We start from the raw sequence: 16,631 nt of genomic DNA, 5'->3' as shown, positions 1-16,631 counted from the left end.
GCGGACCTTATATGGGAGCTATGACTAATTATATACCGATCATCACAAAATTTGGTAGGCGCGAGTTTACTTATATAAAACTTATTTGTGCTCAATTTGGTTAGATATCTTTATAACTAAGATATTTATGAAATATTATCTATTTTTAGATAGGGCAATCGTACGGGAGCTAGTAGAAATAATGGACCGATTCTAACCAAATTCAATATTTTATTTTTGAAATTGCGACCTGTAGTTTGATTACACTACGGTGGTGTAGGGTATAAAAATCATTTTGTGTACATAAAAGTTTTCGTATTCTTTATATAACTCAGGAACAGTAAAAGCAAATTCAAAAATTGTTTTCCCTAAATTATTAAGAATTAATTGATATTTCAAACTACATTTTTAGGTTTTTTCATTTTTATAAAAAATTTAAAAGTTATAAAGCGTTATTTACAAAATTTATGGATATATTTCGGAAAAAAAATGTAGGGCACCTTAATGAGCCAATTCATTGGAAAAACTAAAAGTTTTTGCACACAAAAATAAAGCTTGGACATTCTTCTTTTAAAATGTTTCCTCAAAAGTAAAGAAAATCGTGGGCTTTGACAAATTTATGAAGAAAACTAAAAAAAGGCGACAAACCCGATTTTTGACTTGAGCGACCTCTTCCAAAAAATCTGAAAAACAATCTCAAAAATACTTTTCCCTATAAGCTTTTCAATTATGTTTGAGCACCCATGAAAATATAAAAATAAAAAAATATTGGGACACACTAATGGACATTGCTAGATCGACATATAAGTGCTCAGAATATACACATATACTTTTATGTATCTACGACCAATATTTTGATAGGGGGTAGGGTCTGCATTCGTTTGGGGCCTATCGTGTTTATAATTTTTAGAATTTCATTGGGACCCAGAATATATATAGATTTGTGGGTTTATATCCCTAATCTTTATTGATGGTGGGTATAAAAAAACAAATCTACCATTAATACTATTACAAAAAATCACTAACATCGCACAGTGGTTTAGAAACTTTTTTTTTTGGAAATAATTCGGTAGCATTTACCATAAAAACTAAAAAAATATAATATGGTGATTTTCCACGAATAAAAATATAAAATTTGACTTAATGTAAAATTTTAATAGTTAAAGATATCATAACAAAATTTGGAACAAATATAGACTCAAATGTCCTTAAATCAATGGCATTGGAATTGTTGACATTTTTTATTCTCAAATACCGAAATTCTTAAAACGGGGAAAATATGTTCCAAAAACTGAGTTGTTTTAGAAAAGTGCCTCCTGTGACGTTATTTACCGTGTGATAGTAAAACACTTAGTAAGTATTTAAGAAACATGTGGGGTTATGCAAATATGGAGCCTTTTTGTGGATCTGCGCTTTGCCTTTTAGAATTTTTTACTCAAAAAGATTTTTTTTTTTTAAATTGGGCAAGTTTGGATAGTTCTGGGGTGATATGTCCTCTTAAGTGAGCAACATTTTTCTTTACACGCTTTTGCATTAAGTTATCTTTCCCGAACATATACAAATTCTATATAGCCCAGAAGAAAAATTTTTTTCTACAAAAGAAAAAATATATGGGCTTTTTTGGGAAAAAACTTAAAAAAACGGCCCTTTTTACAAGTTCCAACTTTAGATGCGTATAACTTTTTATAGGGAACAGATTATTGTCAGCAATTTGTTTATTTAGAATTTTATCGCCATTACAGCTGATATTTTAAAAATAAATTTTGACCTTCCATAGGCCAGCCATATCTAAAAAACCATAAAAAGATCGAGCAAAATAAAAAAAAATCAATAAACCTGAATATCTCTTCAACTTATAGAAAACCCCACACTTGATATTTTAAAAATAAATTTCCGTAACCTCCGTAGGCCCGCCATATCTAAAAAACCATAAAAAGATGGTGCAAAATTAAAAAAATAAATCAATAAACCTGAATATCTCTTCAACTAATAGATATAACTTACACTTGTAAGAGTAGATCTGCCAAGGACTATTTATATTGAAAATTTCAGCTCATTCGGATCATAAATGGACTTCTGGCGATGTTATTAAAGAATTTGAGACCCGAGGTGACCAACTTTGAGGGGCTATGCACTGGCTCCCATTATTGCTAGGAAGCTGATCAAACGTAAATCAACTCGAAAACACCTCAGCTCAAACCATGTGAAATTTCGTAACAATATATCCAATAATTCCCAAGATACCGAATTATTTCCAAAAAAAAAGTATCTAAACCACTGTGCATCGGTCTATAAATGGCCGAGATATAAACGAAATACGATTTTTTAAAACAGACAAATGCAAGGACATCGTTAATATGTAAATTGTGATTCGATTTATACATTGTCTACCTTTATCATTATTTTCTAAACTAAATTTTTATAAATTTTTTAATTTCCTTTTTAAAACTGTTAAAATTTCTTTTATACCGCTCAATAAAATTTAAATTAGTTACACTTACAATTACAACAAACCACCTAGTTTAACAAAACATTTGTTGAAAATCGTCCAAAGCATTATCGAACGAACATAAATAAGAAACACCCTAAAATCAATAATCACACTTTATCACATAAAGTAAACGACCAAAAAAAATGTCGTTACAAATTAAAACTCGCAACCAGACATGACCACTAAAAACTATACAAAAACCAATACATTTTAATGTTAAAAATAGCCCAAAAATGGAAAAAAAACACAGAAAGAATCATTTTTCAAATCAAAAAGCGTTAAGTGTAACAATTAGAATTGTACGTTAAAATGTCCTTTTTTTTTGAAAATCATAAAAAAATTGTAAAGAAATTTTTGCATACAACTGCATATTGTGTGTGGCAATGGCATGGAAAATTGTTGCATACTGTTCATATTTGCCACCCCATAGGAAAACTTTGTATTTTCCAATATTTATTGACACCCTTATAGTGCTATAGTGTTAATGATTGTGTAATATTTGGTTGGTTGGAGTAAAGTAACAATAAAAAATTATCATATGCCAAAATATATACAGCAAACACCCATCCCTGTTCAATATTCAACTTTGACCTGTAGTTACTATAAAAGGGCCTATTTTCTTTTACTATTCAAATCATTGTGCATATTTCTTAGGGTTTTTGCATGTTTGCATATAAAGTTTCAGCAGTTTCTTTTATGTTTCTATTGTATAGTATTTCTTTAAGAGAAAGAGCCTTTGTCGAAAATTCATTTGATTAAACTATTTTTATTTTTCTTGCAATAAAAATCTGCTGAGTTTATGAATTTCCTTTAAGTTTTTGTTGCTTACATTTGATATGATTTTTGTTTGTAAAAATAAAATTTATTTCAAATTTTCTTTTATGTATATTGCAGTTATTCATGGAGAAAATTTTAATTAAGATGTAGAATTGTAAAGAAAATTCTAAAGATTATGAAAAAGCAAGTAAGTCTTAAGCTGTGAATAGCACCCTGTCGTTATTTATCACATGTAATCAAAATTTCCGTTAATCTTTTTGAAATAAAAGAATTTTTTTGGGTAAATTTTTTTTATATAAAATTTTTGCTAGAGTGTAAAGAGCATGAGAAACATTTGTAGATTATTAATAGATAAAAAAAGTTTGTTCCAAAAAATAACTGTTTAAAATAAAGAATTATTAATAATATATACAGTTCAGAGTGTTATATCCGGCTGTGCTGAATTTTATATATGTATCCACCATCAATATAATATGGGCACCGATTCTTGTGCATTTTATATAAAAGCATTGTACCATAGAACAATATTCCGGGAAGCAATTTGAATGTGGGCTAGGATAACCCATGGATCGATGCCTACCATTTTTAGTAGAGTCTGACCTTTTATCATAACGTGTTCAAAATTTCATAGCAGTATCTGCAATATATTTAAAGAAAATAGATAAAAATAAAGTAAATAAATAAAAAAACATCCAAATTTATTAGGTTGTCTTACATTTTTTTCCAAAACTTTGGTTCTACTTGACCGAATTTGTCATTTTTAAAACCTACCAGATGGATGGTCATAGCTAAATCATCTTAAAATATTATAAGGTGGATATAAATAGGATGCTTTTAGGATTTCATTGAGCATATTTGAGAGTTTAAAAACAATAATAAATTAGATAGCCAGCAAAAATTATCAATGACTACTGCATTACCTTTAACAAATTCACTATAGAATTATGTTGCAAATGTTCTTGAAGTGGTTGCGTCTTCACTACCTTCCGGGATGTTATTGAATAATCTGATTTGCTACTAATTACACACGTTTTAGAACAAGTTCTAAAATTTATACTGGGAAAGCAAATTTGGTAAATATTGCTCTATATTAATAAAATTATTTCATTCAATGGATCGAAATTAAAAAATAAATCGGATTTAAACTTTCTAGATCTTTGGTTGGGAAAAATAATAGAAACCATCAACAAAGAGCTTCTATATTTCAATATACATAATAAAAAAACTAAAATTGTATTACTATTTTAATTTCCATACAGATAAATAATATCAAAATTCCAAATTAAAACAATTATAAAACCGATATGACTATACGGCATTCCGCTTTGGGGAAGAGTATCCTCATCTAACGTTGAAAAATTGCAAAGAAAGCAGTCAGCACTGTTAATCGCCAGATAATCATTTTAACGAGCACTCATGTTGGACATTGCAGCGGCAATAACAACTTTAGTTTTAGTTTAGGTTAAGATTTTAATACTTATTGTAAATTTCTCAAAAGAAAGATTTAATAAAGGAAAAAAAACTATTTTAATATAAATTTTTATATTTTTATTAAAAATAACTTCTACTAAGGGGTGCTAAATCCCGGATTTGCTAAATAAATATTTTTTTAATATCAACTATTTTTGAACCACAGTAATGTTAATATATTTAAATTGAAACTTTGGAGGTCCATAAATCTTAAACTGAGAACAAAATTATTAAAATTTCTTGAAAGGATGAAAAAATAACTACCGATTTAAGCCGAGACAGCAATTTCGATTGGAGTTACATATCTTTGCTTTGCTCTCATCATTATCAATAACACAGTGGAACAAAATTGGCATTTCGGTTTGGTGCCGCGGAAAATGTTCCGCATTATAATGCTTTAAAATTGTAACTTTTTGCAAACTAATTTGGTAAATTATTTATTATTAATTGTTTTGAAAAAAGTTTTATTTTCAATTTCAAAAATGCGGAATATAACCAAAGTGAAATATTTTTAAATACATATTTGCTTATACAAATAATTTTTGTTTTTTATTTTTTGTTGATGTTAGAATTAAATTTATTTAGTTTAATTTAATGCCAGAAATTGTAAAACCCATTTCAAAAAATATATTTACAGATTTAAACAGTTTACTTAGTTTTCACAATATTAAATTGTTTAATGACAAAACTTAATATTCAATGTAAACTATGTATATTTCTTAAAACCAAAACCTACAAACTGATATGTATTTGAAATAAAATTTACCTTTAATTCGTCAAAATGACGTCAAATTTCTAATATAATATAAAATTACTGCTTGATTTAAATATTTGTAAAATTAACTTCCTTACGATTTACTGAAAAATATTTCAAAACATAAATCTTTCAAAAACTTATCAATTATTTCAAAATTATGTATTAATTATATCCTTCACTTTGACCTTAGAATATTAAAACATCAAATATCTTTCATTGCATCCTTTTTTCTTAAATCTAAGGTGAAATGTCAATTGGGGTCATTCTGCAACTTTTGTTAGTTTTTGCAAAGAATATATGTCCTGTTCCCTAAAATTGCATAGTTTTTGTACAAATAACACACTTTTTATCACCAAAACCCTTAAAACCAACTCTTTTTCTTCAAAAAAAACCCTTAAAAAATAACAAGAAAACAAACATGATCTTAAAAATAACAACCCCTTGATCTTGCAACAGCATCATTTCAATGTTTTCAAATATTTAGGTAAAAAATGTAAAAAAAATAAGTGAATATTTGTTAATAGCATCCTTTCACATTCTTAGGGTTAAATCTGGTTAAAGATCATAGAGTTATAATTGATATTATGATTAAATAAAGGATAAACTGTTTAATTTCTTTAAATGAAAACAAACCTACCATTATTTTTTCACAATTAATGAGGGTAAATGTTTGAGAATTTAATAAAAAATAAATTAATAAAAAATTAAAAAGAAGTGATTTAATTTTAAACTGCTAACCCTCATTAACTATAAAGTCTTAACGTGTAGTTTTAATAATAAGTAATAAGAATAAAATTTTGAATTATTAATTATATTTATTTTTAATACAATATAGGCATCTTGTCAGATAAATATAAACAAAATATTTATAAAATTATTCTTTTTAAATTTAAAAGAAAAAATTAAGGAAAATAATTATAAAAATCTTAAGCGTTTAAGTAATAGATTTTATCTACATATAAAAAATTTAAACTGGCGCAATTCCAAGTTAAAGTAATAGACATTTTAACCGCTTATTGATCATTAGCGGTATTCACAATCTTGTGGAAATGGTCTTGCATCATTGCAAATGCAAAATTGTTTAGGGTTTTGTATGTATTTTGTTATTGGATTACTGTAAAATTTTGAATTTGCAATGATGCTAGAACATTTCCACAAGATTGTGAATACCGCTAATATGTTTTTAATAAACTCTGCTGAATTTACTAAACAAATATTGTTCGAAAATCAGTTTATTATAAAATAGGTATTGAATCTTTGTAAATGTTCAGTTTTTAACCAAAAATCTGTTTCCTTTTATTATTTTTATATTTAATTTAAAACCTGACTAACTCAAACTAAAATAATTTCCTGGCCACAAAACATCATCTCCTAGTTCAATATTATAAATTCTTCAATAAATAGGTATATTATTTTTCCAACTTCCCTTACACTTTCCACTTTTTCTAAATTTCTATGCTTAAAATTGTATCTTTAAAATATAACTTTCTGTTGTTTGTTGCCTTTAAAAATTTCGCCTCTTTATAGGAAAAATATAGAAAAAATTTAATGTGTCACTAAATGCCATACTAACTTGTTTCCCCCTTATTTTAGAGACCCCATATTTATTAGAGCGAGACAACATATTAACCCAAACGATCCAATGCATATTAAAAGTCACACATTCTCGTTTACTCGTACACCCGGCAAAAAACACTCACTTTAAATTACTTAAGATGATTTAAATTTTGCACTCAAAGAAATATGCTCGCACACATTTAAAGGCGGAGTCTTTCCTTATATGGTTTTAATAGAGATGAGTACATGTAAGCTGAGTGAGTTGGTTTGTTTTTAACATGAGTAAAAATAATTTGAGTTTCGTTAAGTTGAAATCTTATTAGATTTGTATCTTTAAAGTGGAAATTTCAAAATTTAGCTCAAAACTTTAACAGCAGCTGGTTTTAACATTTATTAAAAGGTTTTACTTGGACTATGTTAGTTTCAGCAACAAACGACGGCATTGTACATTTGTTAAAAAGTGAAATCTGTTGTAGTAATGGTGATGTTGTAGTAATGGAATTTTTAGTTTAATTTCAGGGGTTGGTTGTTACTTTGAATAAAATAGAATTTAATATATTGAATGTTTTAAAGTCAATAAATTAGGAGATTTTTAATGTGTTTGTAAATGTTTAATGTATTAAAAATCCAAGCAAATATAAAAAAGGATATTAATCCAACAAAATTCTTAGATGTTATATGTTTTTTTTACCCATAAAATCCAAGGTGAATTTTTGGATATTAATTCAACCAAATTCTTAGGTGTTATATGTTTATTATTATCCACAAAGTCCAAGGTGATGCCTAGACTGTTACACAAAATTGAAACTGCTGGATCCATATTTGATCATAACTCCTACATTAGGTCCATTTCCAAAAACTTCTTAAATACGCATAAATCTATTATAAATATCATAATACGAGTAAGTTTTAAATTCGACATCTGTAATCCCCATTTTTATACCCTACGCCACCATAGTGGGGAGGGTATAATGCGTTTGTGCAGATGTTTGTAACGCCCAAAAATATTAGTCTAAAAACCACCTTAAAGTATACCGATCGACTTAGAATCACTTTCTGAGTCGATTAAACGATGTCCGTCCGTCCGCCTGGCTGTTCGGCTGGCTTGCTGTCCATGTAAACTTTGTGCGCAGAGTAGAGGTCGCAATTTTGAAGATATTTCGATCAAATTTCGTACATATTATTTTTTCGGCCCAAGGACCAAGTCTATTGAAACTGGCTGAAATCGGTCCATTATTTCACCTAGCCCCCATACAAATGTCGTCCCGAAATTGGACTTTATCGGTATAGTAGAGTGACAATCAGTTGTATGGAAACAATTTTTTGTTAAAATTTTGAAGAGTGCCGGTGGAATATTGTGACACTAGGCCTAAAAGTTAAGTGCTGAAAATTTGAGCCAAAACGGTCAAGGATTTCTGGACGCGCATCGAGGTCAAAGTTCAGATATATGCAAAATTTTACTATTTATATGGAATAAATAGGTGAAACTCGTTAAATTTCTGCATTGTTTTCCAGAAATGTATAGATTTATTTATATTAATGAATATTACATTAAAAAATTTTTTTTTGGAAGTTAACCCTGCATCTCCTTTGGGTCAAAATGACCCAAAAACTGTATTATTGCCAAAATTCGGAAAAAATGCAAATTTTTCAGATATTTTAAAAATTTTGCTACTCAATAAATACTTTTGCAATTGAATGCAAAAGAATCGAAATATGTACGTAATTATCGTTGTAATGAGATATAAATGACAAAATTTGGTTAAAAAATTTTAAAGTTATTACAAATTCGCCAGACCATTAACGTGTTTCAGGCCCCTTGAACAAAAAATTTAGGAAAAAAATTAACATATTTCGAGAAAAATTAAAATAAAAGCTAATTTTTATTTAAAATATATCCGTATTTACTTGTGTATGAGTTTTTGTCTCCGTAGGATACCGTTAACCTATTCGCAGGTATGGCCAAAAAAAATTATTTTTTTTAACGGCTGTTTCAAATTTCCATTTTCAAATTTTTAAAAAGTTTGTTAAACAAATTTCAGAATTTTTTGATCATCACATTGGGATTTATTGAGAACAAAATAGGGAATAAAAATATGAATTAAAATCGGCCCAAAAATATATAACATTTCGCTATCTTTTCATTAGAAATTACAGATTTTGAAAAATTTTACCTTTGACCTTCACGATTTTAAGGTTATCGTTTTCCGCTTTTAGTAAAACTTTCAGACCATAATTAAAATTACCAGGATTATAATATTATGAATAAGTTTTACTTAAAGTTTATAACAGTAAGGAAATTGGGCTCATTCGCCTAAATATGGGCAAAAAATTAGTTTTTCTTGAAAATCGCAAAATTTAAATCGCAGGTACGGAAAAACTATAAGAGGTATTGACATAATTTTTTCATATTTTTATTCCCTATTTTAATCTCAATAAATCCCAATGTGATGATCAAAAAATTCTGAAATTTGTTTAACAAAATTTTTAAAAATTTGAAAATGGAGATTTGAAACAGCCGTTAAGCCGTTTTTTTTTGGCTATACCTGCGAATAGGTTAACGGTATCCTACGGAGACAAAAACTCATACACAAGTAAAAACGGATATATTTTAAATAAAAATTAGCTTTTATTTTAATTTTTCTCGAAATATGTTAAATTTTTTCCTAAATTTTTTGTTCAAGTGGCCTGAAACACGTTAATGGTCTGGCGAATTTGTAATAACTTTAACATTTTTTACCCAAATTTTGTCATTTATATCTCATTACAACGATAATTACGTACATATTTCGATTCTTTTGCATTCAATTGCAAAAGTATTTATTTAGTAGCAAAAGTTTTAAAATATCTGAAAAATTTGCATTTTTTCCGAATTTTGGCAATAATACAGTTTTTGGGTCATTTTGATCCAAAGGAGATGCAGGGTTAATTTCCAAAAAAAAATGTTTAATGTAATAGTCATTAATATAAATAAATCTACATATTTATAGAAAACAATGCAAAAAGTTAACGAGTTTCACCTATTTATTCCATATAAATATTATAATTTTGCATATATCTGAACTTTGACCTCGATGCGCGTCCAGAAATCGTTGCCCGATTTGGCTCAAATTTTCAGCACTTAATATTTAGGCCTAGTGTCACAATATTCCCCCCGGCACTCTTTGAAATCTAAAAAAATAAAATCGGCTGTCACTCTAATGTATAGCCACAAATTTCGCCTATATACAAAATTCATGTCACCAAATTTTGTTACGATCGGTCCATAATTAGTCATAGCTCCCATATAGACCGGCTTCCGAAAATCACTTTAACGCATATAAATCTCTTAAAAATGTTGGTATACACACAAAATTCAACACAATTAACTTTCATATAGTCTAAAATAACACGACTTAATTTCATGGTGATCGATATATAATTGGTCATAGCTCCCACATAAGTCCCACTTCCGAAAATCACTCAAAAATATAAATTTTGAAATGTTAACATTCAATTGAAACGGTACCCGCTAAAAACTATCGTAATGACCTAAAAAACCACAAAAAAATTTTGCTTGTTCTAAAAAGGATAACCCGTGCCGACTTTCGATTTAGTTTTGAGGTGCATTTACAAGGGGAAATTAAGGGTTAATTTCCATTTTTGTACTGTTGTTGTAAATACTAGAATTCATTTTATATTTTTCTTAAGTTTCATCAAAATCGGCCCAAAAATATATAACATTCGCTATCTTTCTATTAGAAATTCCAAATATTGAAAAATTTGACCTTCACGATTTAAGGGTTAACGTTTTCCGATTTTAAGAAAATTTTCAGAATTTATTTTAAATTACCTGGAATATAATATTCTGAACAGATTTTACTTAAAATTAATAACAGTAAGGAAATTAGGATCATTTGCCAAAATATGGCCAAAAAATTAGTTTTTCTCGAAAATCGCAAAATGTATACCGTAGATACGAAAAAGCTATAGGAGGTATTGACATACTTTTTTCACAATTGTATTCCCTATTATGTTGTAAATAAATCCCCATGTTATGATCAAAAAATTCTGAAATTTGTTTAACAAAATTTTTAAAAATTTGAAATTTGAGTTTTGAAACTGCCGTTAAAAAAATATTTATTTTTGGTTATACCTGCGAATAGGTTAACTGTATCCTATGAAAATAAAATCACATATACAAGTAAATATGGCTATATTTTAAGTAAGAATAAACTTTTGTTTTAATATTTCTTAAAATATGTTAATTTTGTTCCTACATTTCTTGTTCTAGTGGCCTGAGACACGTTAATGGCCTGGCGATTTTTTAATAACTTTAACATTTTTTAGACAATTTCTGTCCTTTATATCTTATTAGAACGATAATTACGTACACATTTCGATTCTTTTAAATTTAATTGCAAAAGTAATTATTTAATGGCAAATATTTAAAAAAAAACTGAAAAACTGAAAAAAATCATTTTTTCCTTTTTCTTAGAAAATGCTAAAAAAAAATTTGGTGGTATTTGAGGTCATTACAAAAGTTTTCAGCGGGTACCGTTTCAATATTTCAAAAAATTCAATTCTAAGGGACACTTTAATGTTCAGTATAGAATAGGGATGCCAAACGGGACTGGGGTTTACAAATCCCGGGATTCGGGATTTTAGAAATGTAAATGGGATTTCGGAATTTTTTGGGACTTCGGGATTTTAATTAAATGTCAAAAAACATCAAGTTTAACAATAAAAACTATTTATTTCGTTAATACACTAAGTAGAAATATAACAAAGCAAAAACTAATGGATTGAATTAAAATATATATAAAGTATTGCGGAAACCGGACTACATTTGTCCCTAGTCCCCATACATGGTCCCCTTCAGAAAATGACTTTAACATTCATAATTGTCTTATAATAATTAATATAGTGATAAAATTGAATAAACAAGTTGTATATGAAAATTAATCTTTCTAATAACTTTTGTGAGGTCCAGTCCATAATAATATAACCTCTATATCAGAAAATATTTTATTGTCAATAAATAATTTATATATAATGATATTAACATAAATTTCATTCATTCATAAATACTGATTCAAGTCCCCATAGCAGACCAAAACTACATATTGATGGTGGGTATAAGATGAATAGAACACTCTTACTTGTTTTATATTAGTATTATAAGTATGCTGAAATTTAGATTTCTAGGTTTCATCCTAAAATATCACAAATCCCGGGATTCGGGAAATCCCGATCCCGGGATTTTCGGGATCGGGATTGGCATCCCAAGTATAGAACAACTTTGAAACGCATCATCTGATTTTAAAAATATGGTGTTGTTATAAAACATTTAGTTTTCTCTTTACGAATATGTTATAAACTGCATATCACCACTGAAATGAGAAAATGTCCTTATATTCTCAAGAATTTTCTTTTTTTCTTATTTTATTCAGATAACAGACGTTGCACAGTGGTACAGAAAAGAAAAAGGGAAAGAAATCTTTAACTTCCAAACCCTTAGTCCTATTTGAATGAAATTTACCATACGCAAAGAAAAGGTGTTGTCGAGTTTAAGTTTCGAATTCTAACAACATGGGCCTTCTAGGGATACGACCAGAGGTCCCCAAAGTTGGACACCTCGGGTATGTTAAATTTTTAAAATTATCCTATTTCTTCGTCTGTGATCCGATTTCAAAAAATGTTACATATCGTCTCCTTAATAAAACAATAGTGTATAGGCATATACAGAATTTCATAATAAGAATTTACATAACTGATTCTATATGTGGTCAAAATTTGGTGAAATTTTACTTTCACAAAGTGGGTCAAAAGATCAATTGAAATATTACTTTTGTTCTAGATGTCTTTTAACACAAACATTTTAAACTCAATTATTTCGAAATGGAAAAAAATATATACACTATTGTTTTATTAAGGGGACGAGATTCTATACCCTCGTCGAGCTACCAATTATCTCTTAGGAGATATTCGCATTTGAAAATAAAATTTCAACATTTTTACCCACTCTACTAAATATTGCCTGATTTCTCCATTTTTCTTTTATTGAACTTATAACAAATGTATATGTCAAACAAAAAAGAATTGTTTAAAAATCGTGACTGACTCCAATTTTAAATAAGGCGATTTTTCGAAAGTATTTGGGGAAAAAAAGTACTTTTATTCTTTTTAAGTTATCTAAAAAATTTCTAAAAAAGTCTATTAGGAATTTATAGTTTTTGAAAAGCCAACTTTACACTAAATATTCTCAATGAAAACAAATTTGAAAATTGTTGATACCGTGGGGACCAGGTCCATCCAAAAAACAACTATTTTTTATGTAAAATTCAAATTTAGGACAAAAATTCTCAAATCCTCAAATCGTCGATATCAAAATGATATTTTTGGGAAAATGAGTTTTATTTATTTCTCCCCCTTAAAAACTGCATGAACCTGGAAATGTTAACAAGTTTCTTACTTAGCAATAGATACATCTAACTGCCATAAGTCACCACATTAAATGTTAGGGATGTTTAATATAAAACAATTTGAATATCGGAAAAAGAACCTTTTGTTAAAAAATAAAGAAAAAAAAGTACATTTTGTTAAAAACAAAATTAAAAAGTATGTTTTTTTGAGTTTTTTTAACGATAATATGTTAAATGAATGTTTTTAATACTGATCTAATATATAAACAATTTACACATTGAAATTAAATAATTTTTTTTTTCGTTTTATACTAGTGGTGTACGTTTTGTTAAGCACAATTTTTTTTGAACTCATTTACTTATTAAAAAAATTTTGCTGACTTGATTGTTTCTAGAAGATTTCAATCCAAATATTATAAAAATACCAAAAAAACCAATTTTTTAAAAGATGCGAAAAAGTACCTTTTGTTCTGCGGCTCCACAAATATAGTAACCTATTTTATATGGCCAAATATGTTCTTAATTACATTGTGGAGGGTTCCGATAACCCCACCCCTGGTTGGATATTATAGCCAAAAAACTAAAAAATCCCATTTTTGGTAATTTTTTTGTTTATATAACTGTCAAATTTCATTAAAATATATTCTATGTTAGGTATATTCTCTGCGAGTTGTTAAGTTTTCAATAATTAATTTCCCATTTTTGAATTTTTTTTTAAATCTTTCTTTGATTTTTAGAAGACGAAAACAATTTTATACCGTGGGAGCACCTCACATCGAAAAAAGTATAATATAAGTGCCACCCTAATATAGACTCCATCATCCCTAACTTCAGAATAAAAACCATAGACCAACATTTTTCATCGTTGTCCAGTTTTAAACAATTTTAGCACTTTAAACCTTTTATTGCTTAGGTTAAAAGTATTTGCATTTTTGAAAAATTGTACCAAAAATATTGCGCAATTTGCATGGATGTAGTTCCGAATTTTTATGATATTAGGAAAAATATTTATATAGTGTTCAAGCCGAAATGTCTCCAAAATAATTTCCATCTTCTTTTTTCCATAAAATACTTTATGTTTTAACATTATCAAAAATTCTTTTAAAATCTAAAAATACCAACAATTTGGTTAGGACGTTTTTTCCATTGAATCTTAACATGATACAACCCTCTGCTCAGCAGTCATTATTTGTTAAAAGGCGCTAATGATGTTTCCTTATTTTTGTTTTCGACTTTTGACAATTTCACAAAAAACACTTTTCCTTTCCTTATTTTTTTTTTCTGGCATACAGTTAACATTTATCCATTAAATCTGTAATATACAAAAAGTTCTTAAAGAATACCATTTGTTAAATTATATGTCTGTCTTCTTACTCTAAACAGTCCGTAAGGATCTTATGAATATTTTTAGACTTCTGTGTGCCTTGATTTTAATTGATGTTTAACCATACCAGTGGTAATTAAAAACACCTTTCAACTGTCAAATCGTTTAGTGTTTCTTTCCGTTAATGTGCATTGATTTGGTTTTTGATATTTGTGCAAAAATATTGTCAGTTTTGTTTTTGTGTTCATCTTTGGCAACAATGAAAAACAATTTGTCAAACGTTAAAATATACAAACAAAAAGTCAGACAGACAGATATTTTAGCAGTAAGTAGCTGATTTGGAGTTTATTTTTTGTTTTGCTAATGACTTTTATAGTTTGATAGATGATTTCGATGATAGATTTTGGTTTAATATTCGTTTGTTTAATCAGCTGAATTTATTCGTAAGAATTCATTGAGAATTTTCTAATTCAATTTTGAAAATGGGAATTTTAGCAAAGTTGAGAAAAAGGAGCATATACAGTTTTGTAAAAATACAAAATACAGAGATACAAAAATGAATGAAGTAGAAATTGTATGAGGAGTATAACACGAATCGGTATTTGAAATTTTCCAAACACCTCCAAAACAACGAATTTACTGGCTTATAAGTGTATAAAGGAACGAAAACCCAATTTTTTAACCGTAGCTCAAGATTTTGGAGATGTTTGGCCAATTTTAAAATCGATAACAACTGACCGAAAAATACTATCACTTCCCAAGTATTTTTTAGTCCTCTGTGTTTATTTTTACTCCATTACCCCACTTTTGGGGCATTTGGCTTCCACAAAGCATCTCCATCTTATACGAATTGTTGCAGTTATTTTTAGCGTATTTCACATGTAGATTGCACTGTCCTAATTATTGGAGTATCTTGCGTCTCCACTTACGATGCATTTTCTTTTTGTATCAGTTTAAACGGTTGTTGTTCCAGCTAGTTAGATGATTGGTCTGCTGTAGCATACATGTATGATATTGTCATAAGGATCCAACCATTTGTTATTATTGCCTTGTGTCAGTTACGTTAATCGGTTGTAGTTCAAGCTAAGTGGATGATTGGTCTGCTGTAGCTGGTCTAGGATAATGGTGCTGCCATCTGTCGTTGCCTAGAAACAGCGCCCTCTGTGTATTTGGTTTAGTGGTTTGGAACTTTTGCTGATCATTGATTCCTACTTTTTTCTCCCAGGGGGTGGCGGCTGCCTGACCTTTTTCCATTATGTTATCCTCTTTACCAGGTGGAGGAGTGGTCAGGGGGCTTATTGGATGGATTATTTAGAGAGAGGTTGATTTTTAAAACTCGAAAACCATGATTTAAATTTTTCTGCCAGGGATCGAACATGGGGTGCTTGGTTTTGTAGGCAAGAACTTTAACAACTACACCATGCCGCCATTTTTTGCCCGCAGTGTATTTGGAAAATTCCACACCTTTAATATAGAAACTTCCTATATTTAAATTTAAAAAAAGATAAGATAAAGATACCATCGACATTTTTATTCATCGACAATTTCCGCCGCGTCTTCGCTGGTTGGCGGGAAACCAAAATATCCAATTTTACAAATCAGGCTGAATTTTACAGGTGGCTTTGAAGGTCGCTATGGTTTGTTGCTTATTCGCATAGACCTGTCCCTTAAGAAAAGGTCTAACGGAGTCAAATCGCACGATCTCGGTGGCCAGTTCATATCACCTTTACGTGAGATGACCATGCCCTCAAATCGCTAGTGCAGAATATCCAATATGAATTGAGCTGCGTGGCACGTAGAACAGTCTTGTTGAAACCATATGTCGTTGGTGTTCATATCATCCAATTCAGGCCAAAAGAAGTTGGTAATCAT

Source organism: Calliphora vicina, chromosome 1, assembly GCF_958450345.1.
Source record: "Calliphora vicina chromosome 1, idCalVici1.1, whole genome shotgun sequence".
NCBI lineage: Eukaryota > Metazoa > Arthropoda > Insecta > Diptera > Calliphoridae > Calliphora > Calliphora vicina.
This window is presented reverse-complemented; position numbering follows the sequence as displayed.